Source organism: Grampus griseus, assembly GCF_964374135.1.
Source record: "Grampus griseus genome assembly, chromosome: 18".
Taxonomy (NCBI): domain Eukaryota; kingdom Metazoa; phylum Chordata; class Mammalia; order Artiodactyla; family Delphinidae; genus Grampus; species Grampus griseus.
This window is the reverse complement of record NC_139012.1, coordinates 29,889,494-29,911,651: the sequence shown is the minus strand read 5'-3', so window position 1 is coordinate 29,911,651 and position 22,158 is coordinate 29,889,494.

Below are 22,158 nucleotides of genomic sequence, written 5' to 3'. Positions count from 1 at the left end.
CATTTCTGGGAAAAGAATGTGGTTGACAGCACACTGCAATGTGCAGTAATCCTTTTTGTGTAAGGAAATGAATCTTCTTGGCTTGATAAACTCCAGATGAGTTTCTGGCTCTTTGATTATTACCAAGTCATTTAAAATTAAGGTTTCATTATTCAGTTTAGGTACAGCCACCGTCTCTGTGCTTGTAATGGCCAATGTGATGTTAAAATCCTTTGCACAACTGAAGCATTTTGGGGAAAAATTACATTTGGGTGGGCCATTTTGGGGCACAAGCTTATGATGTGCCTTAAGGAGATCAAGTTGAAGACCCATAGGAAGTTCTGCTGGTGTCATAAAGGAGAATTTTCTTGGAAGCCCACCTAAATGTTTCTACTTAACTTTTCATCAGTCAACCTTTTCTGCAAAATAGTCTGAAAAATGTAGCTGGACACGTAACTGCTCCCAACAATATGGCGGTTTCATTACTAAGGAGGAAGAGGTTGACAATGAAATCTCTGCCATACTTATTTTCTGATTGTTCCTTTTTTTGTAGCATTTTGCTTTATTATGATTGCAATCTAGTGTCTTAGCTCTTTGAAGGTATTATAATTTTTTTTTCCCCTTTACTCCCTGCATTGTCTGTGTCTTCCGAGCTCCTTTTCTGTTTTTTCCCTTTTGGCTTTGGTCTCTTTTAAATTGGAAGTTTCTCTTAAACCTCTGATGATCATTGTCTAACTGCTCTTTAGGTTTTCTGTCAGTTTCTGTATATGGGGCCATGTTCCTCACTACCCTCCCTACCCGGAGGACCCGTTGCCTCTAGACTCTGATTCTTTTCTGGAGGAACTTGCCTGCTTTGGTTCTGCACTATGCCTTTGCATGTCCTGAAGTTGGAATTTCCTCCATTCTGTTTGGTTGGGTACCACTCCTCCATCTACTTTCCACGTCCAAATATTTGTTCACGGTTTTCTTCTACTGTTGTCTCTTTTTGAATTCCCTTTGTCTTTGTGGATTAATGCCTTAAATTTCTGTGCTGTCATTTTGGTGAGGTTTTGGGAGGCAATGGAGAGAAATGTGTAGCCAGTTCATTGTGTCCAGGCCAGTGTGTGTGTGTGTGTGTGTGTGTGTGTGTGTGTGTCTCTACAATAGAATAAAAGAGTAGAAAAACGTGGGTTGAATGACGGTTATAATTATTGCCTAGGTGAATTTCATACTAGTAAAATAAATGCCACCTTATATAAATTTTTAAAGAATCCTATCTTATTGTAAAATTAAATTGAGGGGGCTTGTATAAATCTTAAATACATACACTGTAATGAGGCAAAATTTAAATCACAAATAAAGGGATAGTGAATGCAGGACAAGCAGAAAATGAGCATAAGAAAGAAACTAAAGCCACAGATGAGTTGCAGTTTCTGCTATGTTTTCTAATACCTGTGCTAGTAATAGGTCATAAACTTCATCTTTGTAGCAGTTAGTTCAGTTCAGAGACAGAATCTTGACCCCATCCGTGCCTTTCACAGCCTGGCTTTTATGCACACTCTTTCACTCACCTCTGAGGAAACTTGGCCCTTTAAGGGAAAAAAAGTAAGTTGACATGAGTATCTAGGTTCTAGTCACTTCAAATAACTGCATCCTACAAAGAAGAGGACAGAAGATCAGAGAGCCTGAGTAACCTGCCCAAGGAAGAGCAAGCCATACCTCCAATCCTGGCTTCAGTCCTGCTGTCCTGTCTGCGACATCACAGTTGCTTCCAGTGACACCCCTTCTGTGAATGTTTCCCTAAATGAGAACGGCACTTCACTTGTTGTAATTAGTTGTTTGTCTTTGCTACAAGCTTCTTCCTCTTTTTTTACCAAAGATTTAATATTTATTTTATTTGTTCCCAGTTTTTTTTTTTTTTTCTGTACGCTGGCCTCTCACTGTTGTGGCCTCTCCCATCGCTGAGCACAGGCTCCGGACGCGAAGGCCCAGCGGCTATGTCTCATGGGCCCAGCCACTCCGTGGGTGGGATCCTCCCGGACCGGGGCACGAACCCGTGTCTCCTGCATCGGCAGGCGGACTCCCAACCATTGCGCCACCAGGGAAGCCCTGTTCCTAGTTTTATTGAGATATAATTAACATATAACTTTGTATTACTTTAAAGAGCACAACACAATGATTTAAGTATATTTTATGAAATGATCAACACAGTAAGTTTAGTTAACATCCATCACCTCACACAGGTACAGATATTTTTTCTTGTGAGGAGAACTTTGAGATCTACTGTCTTAGCAACTTTCAGATATACAAAACGGTATTGTTAAGTGTAGTCACCATGCTGTACACTATGCTGCAAGCTTCTTGAGAGGAGTTGCCAAACCACCTAGGGCCCAAGTACAGTACCTGGACCCTTAAGGATGGCTCAGTAGAATTTTCTTGAAAGAAAAAAGTGTTGAATAAATTTAGTGCTTTGCACATAATACTGGTACTATAAATCCTTACTGAATGAGACCTGCGACTTGGTGACTTAGACGTGTAACCTCTGGAGGAAAGAAATGCTGGGGCAGAGAAGGAAAGCTATCAGTACCACTGGAAACAGTGTGTAATGGTGCTGGTATTTTGTGGTTAAAGGGAGTGTACTCCAAGTCTCTGATGACAGAGCCCAATAAATAGTTTTCTGTTACTCTAGTGAATTTACACCTGTAATTCTGGCATCGTTAGTCAATAAATAATTCACAACTTGACCTGAGGATTATTAGAGATGTTTATAAAATACTCTATAAAACATAAACTTAGATTAGATTTTACTAATCACATAATGCACAGTGATCTTAAAGTTAGCAAATAAATAATTTAAATTCATTTTGTACTTTTTCTTTTCTTTGCAACCATGGTGGGTCTCTCTATGGCGAATGTAATAGAATCATAAGACAACACAGGATCCTGGGGGTTTTTTTTTTTTTCATATGAAAAATACCCCTTTCTCATTTTTATCATTAATACACTATCCTCTACCCTTTCCCCAAAGAAGAAATTTGGAATGTATATCAGGATCCTAAGCAGGAAACAGACCACAACTCACATGATTCAAAGAAGGCAAGGTCTTACGAATGTGTACAAAGAGGTAAGGGAACCAATAAGAAACAAATCTGGGGCCATTGAGGAGGACAGGCAGGTTTGAGTTTTAGTTGTGAAGTTTCTTGAGAGGCAGTAGAAAGGAACAGGGGAAAATAATACCCTGATCGTTCTGTTATTCTTTGTCACCTACATCTGACACTTCTCGTTGGACAAATCCAGTCAGAGGCCAGTTGGCTAAATAACCAAGATGATGCAGTCCTCAGGGGGGACAGGAGGGGGGTGTAATCAGATCGGGGTGGGGGGGAGCTAGAGAATAGATTGGGGTGGAGGTGAGAGCAAACAAACTAACCAGCATAGATTTCACCCATTCCCATCTCTTCCTTTTAGTGTAGCCCAATTTTAGGTCTGGACTGAGAATTTTCCTTGTAGGCTTTTGATCTTAAGGGTCCTCGTTGAACATTATTATACATTCCAGTCTCATTACTCAGGATCTTGGTCTACCGTTGTTTCTTCTTTTTTCATCTCAAGACCTCTGATACATGCTTAGATATACTTATTTCTCAAATATTTTCCTTAGGTCCTATTTTGGGTAAAAACGTTTCTGAAGCTTTGCATATCTGGAAATGTCTTTCTGTTACCTCATGGATGAATGATTCTTGTCTGGCTAGAGTTTTAGATTGCAGGCTTCATACTTCTGAAGTCTGTAGAGATGTTCCACAGGCCTCTCATTTCTAATGTGGTCGGGGAGAAGTTTTTGTAACTAGTTCTTATCTGGAAGCTTGTTATATTTTTTCGTGTAATATTTTGATCCGAAAATATCAGATTTTATTCAACTCAGTGAAATTTTATTCCATTTGTTTAATTATCGCTCCCATCTTTAGTCACCTCCTTTTGTTGGTATTTAGGTCTCCAACAGCTCTCCCAGAAGTCTACTCATGATCTCTGTTTGTAATTTTGCTCTGTGGTAGACATTTCTTTGAGGCCTCTGCTCTTGGGAGTGCTGACGTTTCAATTCACCCGCTAATTTTTTTAGCTTATGGATTATACATTTTTTAGGTTACAAAAAGGATGGTTATTATTTTTTGGTGTTGACTTGAATTTCCTGAAGTGCTCGTTTTTTGCTCAGGTTGTCATCTGAGCCTGGCGGTAGCTCTGTTTCATTAGGAGTTGGGAAGATTTTTCTTGTTTATTCTTCCTTTGGCTGCTGGGCCCCCGTAGATATGTAGTTATTTTGCCTTGTCTCCTCATTGCAGTTCAGGTCCAGCTTCTGGGCTTCCTTGTATGATGGAGGCTTGGTGGTTTCTATCCACGTGGTGGGCAATGAATCTGTTGATGGGTCCTTGGTCTGTCTATCTTGAGACACCAGCAAGAAACTCCTGTGCTCTTATGTGTTTTTATGCTCTTCTACCCTTGTCTGGATACATCCCTGTCTGCTCTCATCCCGGGGCCTGTGGAAATTGACCGTGTTCCCTTAAGGATTCAGGTCTGTCTGTGGGTCACTTCTCCCTGGGAGCCACTCTGGTCAGAGGTTTACCCTGGGGTCTTCCACTTTTGGTCCCCCAATTCTCTCATGCTGAAGGGGAGACAGTCCTGCAACAACTCCTTATTTACTTGTTGGGGACCCGGTATCTTGCCTGGAGCTGTGGGTCCAGGGGAAATGTATGGCTTAGATTTGAAGTTAGGAGAGGGAAAAAGGCTGTACATATTTAATATGCTACCACCTCCACTGTATTTAAAAATCTCTTGAGCTTCCCTGGTGGCGCAGTGGTTGAAAGTCCGCCTGCCGATGCAGGGGACACGGGTTCGTGCCCCGGTCCGGGAAGATCCCACATGCCGCAGAGCGCCTGGGCCCATGAGCCATGGCCGCTGAACCTGTGCGTCCGGAGCCTGTGCTCCGCAACGGGAGAGGCCACAACAGTGAGAGGCCACAACAGTGAGAGGCCCGTGTACGGCCAAAAAAAAAAAAAAAAAAATCTCTTAGGCTTTCTATAGATACATTATTAATATTTATCATGTTTTTGACCATCTATTCAGCAATTCAGAGTGGTTATTCACCTTTGCAGTATGTTTAAAAGTTTAACTTCAGAGTGTTTTAGTGCATAAAGATGTTTTTGCATTTCAAAATCTGGACTGTAACATTTTCTCTTAAATTATGACTTTGGAGTAAATGCAGGCAGATTTTGTATACTAACTGGTTGTCATAGTTATGGTTTCAGAGATGCCATGTTTAGCCTGTGGTTAGTAGACTTTAGAACGTTTGTAGTCAGTGGAGAGAAATCCTAGACAACAATTTTCATTTGGATGTAAAATCTGTGGCTCTTGGAAAGGTTGCATCAATTCTGTTGGCTATGAAAAAGCTTAGTTCAGGTCTGGCACACTGGCAGCCTTTCTAAGGGCTGCCCTGTGAAGAAGGTTAGACTTTAGGACCCTTCTTTCCCTTCCCTTCTTGAGGGAGATTTGATACGATTGTTTCAAATTACTCTTCTGTCATCTTTTGTGAGAAAAACAAACTCGTCCTGTGCTGATTTCAAATAGTATTGGTAGGCAGGTATAATTTTATATTTAAAAAAAAAGTAAAATTAATATCGAATTCATAGGAGCTCATCATTGGGGATAGAAATTATTACTAAAGTTTTTGTCACCCATAAGTAACCTTGATTATTAAGTGCCATTTAAAAATAAACATTAGTGAGCTTCAGTTTTGTCTTAAATTTTTCATGGTCATTATATTTTGTTCCTTTAGTACATTTTTCTGTTCTATTTTGAACCATTTAAGAATGGGCCCATTTTAGGGAGGGACTGATTAAAAATTCATTTCTTCTTGCATTTTTTTTTTTTTTTTTTTGGTGGTACGCAGGCCTCTCACTGTTGTGGCCTCTCCCGCCTCAGAGCACAGGCTCCGGACGCACAGGCTCAGTGGACATGGCTCACGGGCCTAGCCGCTCCGCCGCATGTGGGATCTTCCCGGACCGGGGCACGAACCCGCATCCCCTGCATCGGCAGGTGGACTCTCAACCACTGCGCCACCAGGGAAGCCCTTGCATTTTATTTTGGCATTTCATAAGTTTCCAGGAGAATCCAGGAATATATCCATTCTCTTTAGATTTTCAAATTGTAGTTAATAGTTTGTAATATTCTTATAAAAAACTTTATGTATTTACTGAAAAAATGTTTATCGAACACTTACTGTGTTCCACGTGATATAATTAATGGGACACAGCAACAAACAAGTAGGTATAAGTCCCTAGCCTCGTGGGGCTTACTTACATTTTGGTGGGGGAGATAAAAAATAAACGAGCTGACGTTGTATTAAAGTTTTGTTTATTGCTCCATTTTAGTCTGTTTTTTGCTCATTGTAGTTTATCCTTTCTAAAAAGAAAATTTTAAATCCCACCACACTATCCAGAGGTATGTGTACCTTATTGATCGTTTTCAAGAACCAATTTTGATTTTATTTACTTCTAATTTTGGTATGCATGCAGGGGATGGGATTCCTATTTCATTGTTTCTGCCCTTCTCTTTAATATCAATCTTACTTCTTGTTTCTTGGCTTTCTTGCTTTTTCCAACTTCTTAAATTCCCTGCTCATGGGGCACGGTGCCTTCAGTTATTGCCCTGGGAGTCCGAGTGATTGCTGTCTTACCCCTTTTCTAGTCTCAGGGTCTTGTCTTTACTACTTTTGCTTTGCTTCAGAGCTATCTGCTTGCCAGTGGGAGAGGGGCACCTCGGTCTCCCGAGGTTGTCGAGTTAGCCACATGCTGTGCCATGAGGAGAAGGTACCTTTGTTTCCTAAATATTATTCCATTCGTTTGTCATGATTCCTTAGAAACCCATTCCCTGGAGTTTTCGAAATTTTATTTGAGTCTCCCTCCTGAGTAGTAGAAGAGATGCCTTATGCCTCGTCAGGATTTTCAGGTGCGGAGCAGGGTTGGCTGATAACAGGTACTTTGTCAATGGAATTTAGAATGTCAGTAAGGGAGTATGGGGTCTCCAGGAGCGCAGTTAGTTAATAATGCAAGGCCACAGATAGTTTTGCAAACTTGTATTTTGACGTTTAATCTTCTCACTGTTTACTTCAAATCCCTTATTCTAAGAAGTTTTGATTATTCTCTCCAGCAGTAATTCTTCCTCCTACATGTTATTCTCCTACTTTATTTTTACCTCTAGTGTAGATAGCCATATCTTTTAGCGTTTTTTTAAGTTGAAGTATAGCAAAATGAGTGAGTTATACATATATATTATATATTCCTATATAATATATATATTCTTTTTCAGATTCTTTTCCCTTATAGGTTATTACAAAAAATTGAGTAGAGTTCCCTGTGCTATATAGTAGGTCCTTGTACGTTATCTATTTTACATACAGTAGTGTGTATATGTTAATCCCAAACTCCTACTTTATCCCCCCCCCCACCCCTTTCCCCTTCGGTAACCATAAGTTTGTTTTTTATGTCTGTGAGTCTGTTTTGTACATAAGTTCATTTGTATTTTTTTAAGATTCCACGTGTAACTTATTTCATTTGATATTTGGCTTTCTCTGGCTTAACTTCACTTAGTATGATAATCTCTAGGTCCAATGGCTGAGTAATATTCCATCGTGTGTGTGTGTGTGTGTATATATATATACATATATATATATATCTCACATCTTCTTTATCCATTCATCTGTTGATAGACATATAGGTTGCTTCCATGTCTTGAGATAGCCATCTCTTTTAAAATAGTGATTTTTGCTTGGCTTCGTCTCCCATCCTAATGTGGGAACACTTGAAGGGCTGAGGCCCTGTTTTTTTCATGTTTGTGTTTCCCATAATACTGTGTGTGTGTGTATATATATACATATATATATAGTATGTGCCAAAAAAAGGCTGAGGTGTTATTAAATTAAATATTGTCACATACTAGTTTTAGACAGAAAAGGTAGCTTCTTGACATTGGATGGCCAAGAATAAAATTCATGTACATGAATTTTACATGTGCTTTGTAAACTGCTAAGTGAGACCATGAGAAAGTGACTGAACTTCTCTGTGCTTTAGTTTTCTTATTGCAAAACGGTGGTCAAACCTGCTTCATGGGGTTTGGAGGATGAAATGACACAAGTACAAAGCTATTTCAACTGGAGTTTTTAAGGAATGCAGAAGACATGGACACCAGAAGTAACGAAAAGGGCCAAATTCCAGAAAAGGTAACTAAGACACTGGGAGCACACAAAGGGATAAACAGTGACTCTGAACCAGGACTGACTTCCAACCCCTGCCTCCTGTTTCTGGTTTCCCTTTGTCCGCTTGCTGGGGAGTCCAGGAGGCATGAAAGATGCCCCTGTGCCAGCACTGTCACGTTCAGAGTGCGTCTGTGCCCTGTGCTTTATTTTAATTTTATTTATATTTTAGCAACTTTATTGAGCTATAATTTACATCCCATAAAATCCTGTGCTTTATTAAAGATTCTTAAGCATCCCCCCTACCCTATGAAATTGTTGTCACTACATAGGGTTACCTTTACAGCTGAACAATCTTTTTTTTTTTTTAAATGGGTGTGCTTTACTACTAGAAATTGTAAATTACAAATGTTTTGTATGTGGAATTTATAACCTTAGATTCTCATTTACCTGCCAATTTAAATTTTCTTCTTTGGGTTTTCAAATTCTTTTTTTACGTGACAAGTAATGCGTTTAACTGAATGGCTACTCAAGCCTGACCTTAACTCACCCTTAATCATGTGTTAAACTAAATTTCTTAATGTTCCCAGAGTTCCTCTCTGTGGTACTCATGGAATTTTTAGAAACTGATCATTTCACAAGGACTGTAATTTTCAGCTGCTTTTTGGCTTTCTCATTTATCTTTACATACTTGAAGTATTAGACAGTTTTTTACAGTTACCCCGAGGAGGTAATGATTAACCCCTGAAGGAGGACTGTGTGAGCAAAGATGTTGATTTCAGTGTCCCAGGTTCTCATCTCTCATATTGTTGCTAGGGAAGAGTGGCAGATGAAGTTCCCATTTTACAGGTGAGAAAACTGAAGCACACTTAAGAACTTAATACACAGCTTCCAAATGGTGGAACTGAGGGCCTCTGATTTTAATCCTAATATCATTTGTGGATTGAGAATATTTTCCTGTGGATTATTCTAGTTAATTAAAAGTAGAAGTAAAGTTTTTAAATATTCAATTTTAACTCACTGAGTATTGTTGATTTCCTGGTATGTGCCTAGGAAAAAGAAGACCAATACATCCCTATGAAGAAAGCAGCTGGCCTTGGGGAATAAAACCAAGCCCTGACCCTGTTCACAGAGGAGGGGACCTCTTATTAATTCCCTTTAATTATCCCACCAACCTTTTATTCCTTTTGGACGTTTTCTGACTTTGATTAATGCTGAGAGTTTAAAGGAGCACTTGTAGCATCCTTAAGCTAAATAATGTCTTTGAAGGGACCAACACACTGAGTTTCTCATTTGCTTTTAAGGCTGATGGTAACTGAGATGACTTGTTATGTAGGGGACAAGAATATTGATGATTGCTAGTGAGCTTTTGAGATGTCCTTCATGACTGTGTATATAATTTACCTGATCATAGCAAAGGTAATAAATCTGTTTTAATCGCTAAGTATAAGACTTCTATATCTAAGGATTTTCTCTGAGATATCTGTATTTTAAATTTAGATTTGTAAAATATTTAGTCATACTTTTTTTTAAAAGTTCAGGCATAATTTTTTTTTTTTGCGGTACACGGGCCTCTCACTGCTGTGGCCTCTCCCGTTGCGGAGCACAGGCTTCGGATGCGCAAGGCTCAGTAGCCATGGCTCACGGGCCCAGCCGCTCCGCGGCATGTGGGATCTTCCCGGACCGGGGCACGAACCCGTGTCCCCTGCATTGGCAGGTGGACTCTCAACCACTGCGCCACCAGGAAAGCCCTCTGGCATAATTTTTATTCCTTTTCATATCACATGCTTCTTTAATCCATATAATTTTAAATAAAATTTTGAATTAAGATTTTGAAGTTTTAATATGTTTTAAGCTATCAGTTTAAGAAATATGAATTTAAAACAGTATACATAATAATACTGAAGTTACTAAAATAAAGTGCTGATGTTTTTATTTACCTCCCTGGGTTAATGTTTTAGTAGGGCTAGTCCTACCAGTTTTAGCATGGTTGGGGTCAAATGCTAACTGTAAAGTAAAATGGGTTTAGATTTACCTTTAATTGTCTTTAAGCTAATCATTTACAAATTGTTATGCTGAGGAACACAGGATAAAGACATTGCATTCTGTTGAAAGGTAAAAACAACAACAAAAATTCTTCTTCCTGGGGTGTAATGCAAAAAAGTAACATAAAATTCATTGTACTACAACTTTAGTTATTGCTTATTTTGTCTTTAAGAATCAAAATAGGACTTCTAAATGCTTAAATAAAACCTTTTTAAGTTTCAAAATCTTGTGATGAATCGGTACTGATGGTGAATACTGGTATATTTTAGTTTGGGGGCCATTTCTGGTTTTTATGTCCGATGTTTAAGATACAAAACACTTATGTATTGCTTCTCATAAAATTAGAAACATTTACGTGAATATGATTTTTTATATAAGTCAAGTAATATAATGACTAGGGAATAATTAATATTAGTAATTAATATCTTTGTCTTCATGTATTCCATCTAGATCTTAACATTTACCAAATGAAAAGTTTGATTTTCTTTTTACCAACTGCAAGGTACATGTGGAATCCAATGACAGGGTTGATTTTAATTTAGATAACTCCTGGTCCTTGAAAGGATATTTCTAAATATCTTTGGAAGGCAACAATAGATATATGTGTTTCTGCTCATAGTTTTTTGGGAAAAAAATTTATGTTTCATGGTTGAAATTGATAGCTGAAAAATTTTGTTTTCAATTAGAAAAAGCATTTATGTACTGCTTTTGTGTTTAGTTATTTTAAAAATCTGAAAGTAATTGATGATTTAATTCTTACTGAATTATATACAACTGATAGATAAAATGTGGTTTATCTCCTTTGAAAATATACGTCTGTTCTTTAGGTTTGACTATTTCCTACACATTTTAAAAAATCTAGTCTTCTTTCTAGAAATTCCCTTGATTTTCTTCCCTATGTCAAGATGCTTTTATCAGTGCTTTTTTTCTGTGATATTTTCTCTTTGCTCTGCAGTGGTGACTCTGATTTTTTTCTCGGTTTTTATATTTGGTAAATGGGATTAGGGGATAGACAAAGGTGAATGGAGGAAGTCTGTCGATAAATATTCTTTTTTTTTTTTTGATGTTGGGGGTAGGAGTTAATTAATTAATTAATTAATTTTTGCTGTGTTGGGTCTTCGTTTCTGTGCGAGGGCTTTCTCTAGTTGTGGAGAGCCGGGGCCACTCTTCATCGCGGTGCGCGGGCCTCTCACTATCGCGGCCTCTCTTGTTGCGGAGCACAGGCTTCAGACGCGCAGGCTCAGTAGTTGTGGCTCACGGGCCTAGTTGCTCTGCGGCATGTGGGATCCTCCCAGACCAGCGCTCGAACTCGTGTCCCCTGCATTAGCAGGCAGATTCTCAACCACTGCGTCACCAGGGAAGCCCCGATAAATATTCTTAAATATTGCTTTTAAATCTAAAATGTTGCTTCAATTTAAACTTTACTATTCCAGTTAGCTAAGAGAACACAGGAATGTGACCTCTTCTCAAGCTGGGCTTCTTGCTGACCGTGGAGATAACAAAGAAGTGTTTTCTAGTCCTTTAAGTACACTTTTATATATATCCAAACATTCAGAAATATGTTACATGGATTATGTCTTTCTTGATCTCATCATCGCCCTTTTTTACACATTCTGCATTCATAGTACAAAATCACAGTAAGGTAGTATTTCTGTAGCCAACATGGTAAGTCTTATTTACATGAGTATTCTTTGGGGCCCTAAAGCTGGTAAAAATGAACTGTCTCTTGCTGAGTTTAAATTAGCACAACGGCAGAGGGTCAGATATGTGTATGGAATAAAATTGTTTTAGTATTTTTTACTTTTGAGGAAATAAAATGGCTACTCTGAATTATACTAAATGCTTCATAGTAGTTTAAAATTTTCTTTCATGCTCTTATCCTTCGGTGGAATAACCTATTAGATTTTTTAGTAATTTCTTTAGAAATTTACGGCTTTCAGAAAACTTTCAATTTTTTGATTGAGGTAAATTTTAGAAGCAATTAGAGTTCAGAAGGAAATATGTTCTGACAGTTTCCTTTTTTCTGTAGTATAATAATTGTTTTTTTAAAATATATTCTGCATGTTTAGAAGTAGTCATTTATTTTATAAACTTTATATGAGAAAAGATCAGATTTACTTTTGGATTCTTATTTTGTAAGTTAATAAAATTTTAGTCTGAGTGGAGTAATTAACTTGATAGATTTCTAATTCAAGGGGCAATTTGTATCTACTTGGCCTACATTTTATATGTTTTGTAACTATTCATTGTTGAAGGCTAATATTGTTAATAAAGTAGGGATTTTTACAAGCTTTGGTAGTTACTCAATTAAATGTATATTTTCTATTTAAGATCCTATTTTCTGCGTTATGAAAAGAAAATTGTGAGAGGATAGTTAGATGATGTATCATAAAGTATTAGGATTTTTTCCCAATAATTTTTGGTGTAAGAATATTATAGTGTGTTTCTGATATCAGTTGGAGTCAAAGCAAGCTTTTGCTTTTAATTTGGTAATGTCTTGGGGGGTTATTTGTATTGATATAAATCATGCTTACAACTTACACCGAAATGCCTTTTAAAAATTGACAATAAACTGGCTTCTATTTGGCAGACGGATATTATGGTGACTGTTTAATTTTGTAATTGTAATCTTTTTTTGAAAATGAAGTTTTCCCATTTCTTAATTCTTTGTGTCAGGATTTTGAAACTTTAAAAAGTGGAAATCTTCCTAAAGTGTTTTCATTACTGCTCCATTAGCTCTAGGATGAGGCATTTAATATTCTTGATCACTTAGAATGGTGTAGAGTTGCTGCTGCCCTGGGACCTTACTGTGTTCCTAAGGCCATTCCAGCCTTCTGCAGGGATGGAAAGGCAGCACACTGGTCCTTTCATTCTCTCCCTGTATTCACATCCATTCACATCCAGTAAGTAGTCCTAGGCTGGTAAGAGAGGACTCACGTGTAGGCTGTTTAACTTACCAGGTCTGGGGACTGTTGCCCTCTGCGTCTGCCCTCCTTGACAAGCAAGAGTGTGATACAGATTGGTTCCAGCACCGCAGGCCCCCATACCCAAATCCACGCACGCCCAAGTCCCTTGTATAAAGCGGCCTGGTACGATTAGCCCTTTGTGACCTGACTTGTCACTCTGCTGCTGGTCCCTCCCATTTTCTTCCTTCTTCAGTATTTCTCATTGTTTACTTTGTAAACTTAATCTGAAAAACATAGCCAGTCAGAGTGCTTTTTCATTTCTCTATGAGAGCTAGACCATCTTAGCTCTTCGCCTGTCATCTTAGAATTTTTTCCTGGTCACCCAACATGGTTACTGGGTATTTTGAGTGTTATTTCTCCACCATCAGAAATGATTCCTGTCACCCATCACATCTGTCCCCAAATTCCTTTTCTTCACTTTATTTGAATGTTGAGAGGTCTGAAATACTTAGGTAATTGAGATTCTACTATAAAGGAGAACCTCCTAATAATTTTGACGTTGGGAAGTAGGATGAATAACTTGCTCATATCCTAGTAGGCCAGGTTGTCAACCCATGTGTTGATATTTCTAACTGGGAGAATGATTGAATTTACTTCTTCATTAGATTAGTATCTATTAAGGATTGTGAGTGTGTGTGTGTGTGTGTGTGTGTGTGTGTGTGTGTATTCAATGCATGAGTGAAATTCTGGGCCTTATTCTGGGGATACAGAAATGAGTAGCCTACATTATATTTCTTGGTTTAGTTGTCTGATAAGTGTCATCAGGCAGATACGCAGAGGGAGCTATGGGGGAGGATAGAGCACACCAGAATCAGACTGTAGGGGAAAGATTAGGAAATGCTTTCCGAAGAGGCAATACTTAATCAGAGCTGTGGCCATGGGTAGGTGTTAGCTGGAATACGTGAAACTGAAAGGCTTTTCTTCTAAGGAGAGGGAACAGGATGTGCAGCACATGAGAGAGAGTGACGTGCTCAGGGAATTCCCTGAAGGTTGGGGGTAGCTGGAGCTTCCAGGGGCAGCTGGACTCCAGAGGGAACCATCTAAGGTAGCAGTTTTCAAGGTGTGGGTTGAGACCCCTGTGAGATCCTTTTATTTATAAAACAATACTAAGATTTCATTTGCCCCTTTCACCCTAATTCTCTCAAGAGTATGCTAAGAATTTTCTAGATGCTGCCCTGTGTATGATGATATCATTGTTCTCTTGTTTAACAGGATGTGTGCTTGTGGATTCTTGTGCTTTAAAAAAATTTCTCACTTTAAATTTCTAAAACAGTAAATATTGATAGATAAGCCCACATAAACAAACGTTCTTTGGGGCCTTCAGTAATTTTTAAGAGTGTAAAGGGATCCAAAAATCAGAGAATGCCCTTTTAAAGAGTTTGGATTTTATCTTGAGTGTGGTAGGGAGTCATCAGGTAACTTTTGCAAGAGTGTGACGTGTTCAATGTTCTTAGAGAGCAGGGGTGCTGATAGAAACACAAAGTGCCTAGGGGCCAGCCTGAGGCAGAGAGACTGTTCAACAGCTATTGCTGTCATTCCTGAGAGATGTGAGGGTTTGAGCTACTTTTGGTGGGATAGACATGGTGGTGCAAATGGGGAGACCAAAAAGGGGGTAGAATCAGTGGCTCTGGGAGGGTTTGGCTGTGAGGAAGAAGTTCAGCTCACTCCCAGGTTTTTGATGTGGGATGCTGGCAGCCAGTGGTATGATAAACTGAGTGGACAGGTTTGTTTGTTTTTCTTCTCCCCAGCATTTTATAGGTATGTTCCTCTGTTTTCTGGCTTCTGTTGCCTCTGATTAGAAGTAAGCTGGAATTCAAATCATTGTACTCCTGTAAGCAAAGTGTCACTTTTCTCAACTTGCTTTCAGGATTTTCTGGTTATACTTAGTTTTTAACAGTTTGATTCTGACGTGTCAAGGAATTATTTTCTTTGAATTTATCCTGCTTGGTATTTGCTTATCTTTTTTTTTTTTTTTTTGCGGTACGCGGGCCTCTCACTGCTGTGGCCTCTCCCGTTGTGGAGCACAGGCTCCGGACGCGCAGGCCTAGCGGCCATGGCCCACGGGCCCAGCCGCTCCGCGGCATGTGGGATCCTCCCGGACCGGGGCACGAACGCTTGTCCCCTGCATCGGCAGACGGACTCTCAACCACTGCGTCACCAGGGAAGCCCCTGCTTATCTCAGATTATGTTTTCCTGCCATTCTTTTTTTCTGGGACATCAATGACAGTTGTTATGCTATTATGTTGGACATTTTAACAGTGTCCCTCATGTCCCTAAAATTTACTTTTTTCAACCCTCTATCTTTCTTTTCTTCAGATTGAGTAATTTGCATTGATCTATCTTCAGCATATCTTCAGTATCTTCAAAGGGTTCGCTGACTCTTTATCATCTTCCTTCTGCTGTTAATCTCGTCCAGTGAAGTTTTTATTTCAGAAATTTTATGTTTCATTTCTTGAATTTTAATTTGTTTTTTGTTGCTACAGTTATTCAGTTTTATAGTTTATGTTTCTCTGCTGAGATTGTCTTTCATTATTAGCATTTTTCCTCTTTATACCCGAGTATTGTACCTAAAATGCTTGCTAATTAGAACATCTGAAACATCTTAGGATCTCCCTTGATAGACTTTTCCCTTGGGAATGAGATCCTGTTTCCTGGTTCTTTTATGTCAACTTATTTGGACAGTATCCTGGACGTTATAAATGATGAGTTGTGGGAACTCACAATTCTGTTACATTTTGCCAAGAAGTGGTATTTTTATTTATTTTTTTGGTTTTGTTTTTGGTTAAAGCAGGTACTTCATTTGCCTGGATTCAAACTGTAAATTCTGTTTTACCTGTGGTGGTGGCAGCTTAAGTCTCAGTTCAGCTCTTTTTCCCTTAGTCTGGTGCTTGGAATCTGCCTGCACATCTGTGGTTTGGGGGCCTTCAGAGATCTGGGAGGAGTTTGTTTTGTTTTGTTTTGTTTTTTTGTGGTACGCGGGCCTCTCACTGCTGTGGCCTCTCCCGTTGCGGAGCACAGGTTCCGGACGCGCAGGCTCAGTGGTCATAGCTCACGGGCCCAGCCGCTCCGCGGCATGTGGGATCTTCCTGGACCGGGGCACGAACCCGTGTCCCCTGCATCGGCAGGCGGACTCTCAAGCACTGCGCCACCAGGGAAGCCCTTGGGAGGAGTTTTTATGCTTCCTTTCTCTGACTCTCTCTGGCCTGGAATTTCCCTCTCATCTTCTGGTGACTGTGGTTTTCCTGGGCTCCATCCTCTAGTTCTGAAGCCCAGTGAGACTGTGAGGTTTCTACCAGAATTTTAGCCACTTACATGGTACAGACTGGGGCCTGTCCTCATCTAGCATAGTTCGTTCATTCTTTCACATGTCAGCTCACCTCCAGGCATTGCTTGTTTTCATTTCTTCCTCCAGGGCCTTCAGAAATTTTCTCTTTTTTTTTTTAATGTATTAGTCCTAGGTTTATAGTTCTTACCTGTATGAGAGTTGGCCTGATAGGAGTTATTTGGCCGTCCCAGAGGTGGAATTATGGTATTGTATTGGTATTATTTACCAAGAAAGAGAGATTATAGAAAGACAGTCTAATGAAGTGGGAGGTGAGAGGAGCAGGATGGATTTGATTCTGGTTGTGCTGAGTATGATGTTAACCAAAGTAGAGTTATCCACCAAGTGGTAGTTATGGAAGTGTGACACTTAGAGGTGTGGTTTGGGCTGGAGGTACAGATGTAGGACTTCTAAACATGCCAGTGATGACCGAGATCATGAGAGTGGATGAGCAACGAGGAATGTTTTGAACCAGAGGACTGACCTGAATTCATACCTCTGGGGAACAGCCGTGTTTAAGAGGTAGGAATAGGACGAGGAACCCAGGAAGGAGATTCAAAGTGGAAGTGGAGTACAGTGGACCCTTGAACAACATGAGTTTGAATTGCACGGGTCCACTTATACATGGATTTTTTTTGTCATCGATTGTGCACTACAGTACTACATGATCCGCCAGCCATTTGCTGAATTCGTGGAACTGTGTATACAGAGGGTCAACTGTAAAGTTATACTCGGATTTTCAACTGCCTGGAGGGCACCCCTAATCCCCTAATTGATCAAAAAGTCAACTGTAATTTGTAAGGGAAAGTTGTTAAAGAAACCAAGCTCGTGATCAGCAGTTCTTAACCTGGGATCTCTTGACCCGGTTGGTTTAGGATTAAGTTTCAGGGGGTTTCTGAACTCTCTGCAGCGTGTGTATGTGTAGGATTTTTCTGGAGAAAGGGTTCATACCATTCATCAGATTTCCAGGAAGGTTTGTGACCTACAAATAGTTAAATGTTGAAATAAACAGTATCAAAACAACCCAATCAAAAAATGGGCAGAAGACCTAGACATTTTTGTAAAGAAGACATACAGGTGACCAAAAAGCACACGAAAAGATGCTCAACATTGCTAATTGGTAGAGAAATGCAAATCAAAACTACAGTGAGGTACCATCTCACACTAGTTAGAATGGCTATCATTAAAAAGTTAACAAATAATAAATGCTGGAGAGGGTGTGGAGAAAAGGGAACCCTTCTACACTGTTGGTGGGAATGTAAGTTGGTGCAGACACTATGGAAAACAGAATGGAGGTTCCTCAGAAAACTAAAAATAGAATTACCATATGATCCAGCAATCCCACTCCTGGGCATATATCCAGACAAAACTATAATTCAAAAATATACATGCACCCCTATGTTCATAGCAACACTATTCACAATAGCCAAGACATGGAAACAACCTAAATGTCCATTGACAGATGAATGGATAAAGAAGATGTGGTACATATATACAATGAAATATTACTCAGTCATAAAAAAGAACCAAATAATGCCATTTACAGCAACATGGATGGAACTAGAGATTATCATACTAAGTGAAATAAGTCAGAAAGAGATAGACAAATACCACATGATATCACTTATATGTGGAATCTAAAATATGACACAAATGAACCTATCTATGAAACAGAAACAGACTCACAGTCAGAGAACAGACTTGTGATTGCCAGGGGAGAGGGGGCTGGGGAACAGATGGATTGGGAGTTTGGGGTTAGTAGATGCAAGCTGTTACATATAGAATGGATAAACAACAAAGTCCTACTGTATGGCACAGGGAATTATGTTTAATGTCCTGGGATAAACCATAATGGAAAAGAATATACATAAGAATGTATATATGTGTGTAACTGAATCACTTTGCTGTACAGCAGAAATCAACACAATATTGTAAATCAACTATACTCCAATAAAAAATAAATTAAAAAATAAACAGTGTCAAATTAAGTTCAGAAAAATGACTGGAGAGTGTCTATTTAATCTACAAATTTGGAGCTCACTAGTGGCTGAGAGCGATTTCAGGGTGCAGGTGGAAGACAAATTAGACTTCACTGAGAAGTGAATCGGAGATGAAGATGCAGAGCTAAGGGCAGGGAGTATAAAATTCTCCTGCAGGAAGTGTGGATGGTAAGCGGAGGAGAGATTGCCTGATAGAGGGGAGTAAGATTAAGAAAAGCCTAGCAATGCCCCGCCTGGCCTCATGTGTCGCAGGGCCCTTGCCACACTATCCCCTTTGTGCTTATGTCCTGAGATTTTTAGTTTGTGAAAGCTGCTCTGCTGTCAAACTCTGGAGACTGCTTGTGTGGGCCGGCATGCCCGCACTCATAGCTTTTGATCCCAAAGATGTTACGAGCGCCATGATGATGACAGTTTATTTTTCTCTTTAGTTTGGTGTTCTTCCCCTATAGCACATTTTATTTTACTCTGCATATAGTAAAGGCTTAATGTCAGTGGCGTCAGTTTCAGGATATGGGATAGGGCCATGATCCGGTGGAAACAGTGGTCCCAGTGCCAAGGGTGTAGAGAACATCTCTGGTGCGTGGTTTCCCTTACAGCTCTCCATGGATGCTCTCAGGTCTCTGGGGGGATTCCAGGTTGCTATGTATGAAGGTTTCCCTGTCGTAAGCCCTTAGAATAGGGAAAGGCTTTCAAAACGTTGTCCAGGAGAAGTAGGGAAGTATGGAATATATCCCCCCCCCCCGCCCATGCTCCTTTCCCCCCGCCTTTGGACTTCTTTTCTTAAGAGAGAAGTGCGATTAGATGGGAAGACACGAGGCTGAACTACTATGGGAATCAGAAAAGTAGGCTGAACTAGGGAAACTGAGATTTTGTAGCTTTCTGAACTCATCCTGATATCCTTCAATTAAAGGAAATCTGCAGAATACCTGTTGTGGCTCATGCCTATTGCTTGTTGTATTTTCTGTTGCTGAGAAGTAGAACACTTTCCAGCCTGCCCGTGTCCCCTCCTCACCCGAGCCAGCTACCTTAACACCAATTCTTGTTACTTCCAGCCCTAATGAAGCCGTGCAGTGTCACTGTACTTCTAATATCAGATAATGGTGAAAATAATTGATCAAAGATTAGATGAGAGCTAATTCTCCAGCAACATTCAATTCTTTTTTTTAAAAATTTATTTATTTATTTATTTAGTTTTTGGCTGCGCTGCAGGGCATGTGGGACCTTAGTTCCCCAACCAGGGATCGAACCTGTGCCCCCTGCCTTGGAAGTGTGGAGTCTTAACCACTGGACCGCCAGGGAAGTTTCTCAACATTCAATTCTTATACTAGAAACTTGTTAAGAAATGAATCTATAGTTGGATAAATTTGTGGTAAAGATATTTTGGACCCTACCCTTCTTAGACTCTTAGACAAAGAATAAAATATATCAAATCACTTTAGAAGTTCCAGCTCCAGAGCCAACGCACTGCCCTCCTCACCTCTGTGAAAGCTGTGTATCACCTTGAGTTGTCACTGCTTGGTGAGAAAGTGCAGGGCAAGTGCGCACAGAAAGTGGAAAAAGTATTCACAGGGCTTCTGAGAAGCCTGAATGCTTTGGATAATCTGCATATTCTGTTCACTGCTTAATTTCTAAAAGTACAAATGGAAACGTAGTACACACACTATTCCGTTCCATGATTTTGGTACTTAACAGGATAGCTCGACTGCCCTTATATATTGGCACATAAAGGGCTTTAAAATTTTTTTGACAGTTGCAAAATCTAATATTTGTAATTACTGTATTTTATTGACTGGATGAACTAGAATTTATTTAACCTGTCCCCTTTTGACAGATACTTAATTTTTTCCTGATTTTTATAATTATAAGCAACGCTTTTGCGAATGACATCGGGCGTACGTCATTTTGCGTGTGTGCAGTTATAACTGTAGGATGAGTCCCAGCAGCTGAATTGTTGTTTTCCTCTCTAGAGGGTCTGCCAGTTTACACTCCCACCAGCCACGTAGGAGAGGGTCTGTTAACCCCTATTCTTATTCTTTGTCAGAAAGATGAAGATGGTATCTTGTAGTTTTGATTTTGTATTAATCTTATTTATGAGATTGACCATCTCTTAATATGTTTAAGGGTAATTTGTTTCTTTTCTGTTAACTATATTGCTTTCTCCTTTTTGTAAGAGCTCTTTATTTATTAAGGAAATTGGCTCTGTCTAGGATGTGAGCTGCAAGAGTTTTTATTGTGTGTGTGTGTGTGTGTGTGTGTGTGTGTGCACGTTGGTTTGTGTTTTGACTGTTTTCCTATGAAGAAACTATCTTAGTACGTAGTTGAGTTTATTAATCTTTTCTTTTGTGGTTTCTGGGTTTTGTATCATAGGGACCTTTCTCATTCCTAGAGTACCAAAATCTCCTAGTTTCTTTAGGTTATTTTGTAGATTCATCTTTTATACTTTAAAATCATTGATCTGTCAGGAATTAGCTTACTCTAAGGCATGAGCTATGGATCTAACTTTCTTTTTCCCTCAGATGGCTACCCAGGTGAATTCACCTCTTTTTTTTTTTTTTTAATGTGATCTACCTATGGCAGACATTACAAGTTGTCTATCTGATATCCATTCTTCTCTCGTCACCCTTTGAACAGTGACATTTATGAGAATGTTAGTAAATCCAGATGAAAAGATTTGTCTTCTTAGACACCCTTGTGCTGAGAGTGTCCATGTGTCACAGGTGACTATAGGGTGGAGCTTCCAGGAGAGCTATTGCCTGGGTGACAAAGAGGGACAGGCTGATAGCATAACCCTTTGGTTTTATCCTTTCCCTCTTTTCCTGCCTAGGTGAGGGTAGAAGGTACAGGTGGCCAGCATTTGTAGGCCATCAGGGAAATGATCGTGGATTACACTTTGAGGATGGATACTAAGAACTTTACAGAAAAATGTAACTGAAATAAAACACTTGTGGAAAAAATTCCAATCTCTGGCAGCAGAAGTCAGAGTGCTTCTGTGTATGTGTATGTTGGCAAACTCAAAGCAGAGGGTGAGGGCTTCCCTGGTGGCGCAGTGGTTGAGAGTCCGCCTGCCGATGCAGGGGACGTGGGTTCGTGCCCTGGTCCGGGAAGATCCCACATGCCGCGGAGCGGCTGGGCCCGTGAGCCATGGCCGCTGAGCCTGCGCGTCCGGAGCTTGTGCTCCGCAACGGGAGAGGCTCTCACAACAGTGAGAGGCCCGCGTACAGAAAAAAAAAAAAAAAAAAGCAGAGGGTGAAATACAATGGAAGAATGCAACTAAACAGAAGGACCGACTTCTTAGCTTTTATTCATAATATATTGGCCTTCCCCAAATTGGACACAAGAATTGGGGTATTCACAAAACTACAATGAAATACGAAGGCATCTCAAATCAAATGTGTTGTTTTTCTCACTGGGTTGTAGCCTGGTTTTTGAAAGGTAGAGAAAATCTGCTCAAAGGATGTGATCTATTTGGTTTCAGCTTACAGACAATATCCTGATTAGAGTAATGAAATAAATAGTATCCAATATTTAAAAACTAGAGATTGAATTATAAAGGAAATACAAGTAATAATTTATTGAAATTACTGGATCGAATCTGCCAGCAACAGCAAATAGTTGTGGCGAATATATGGT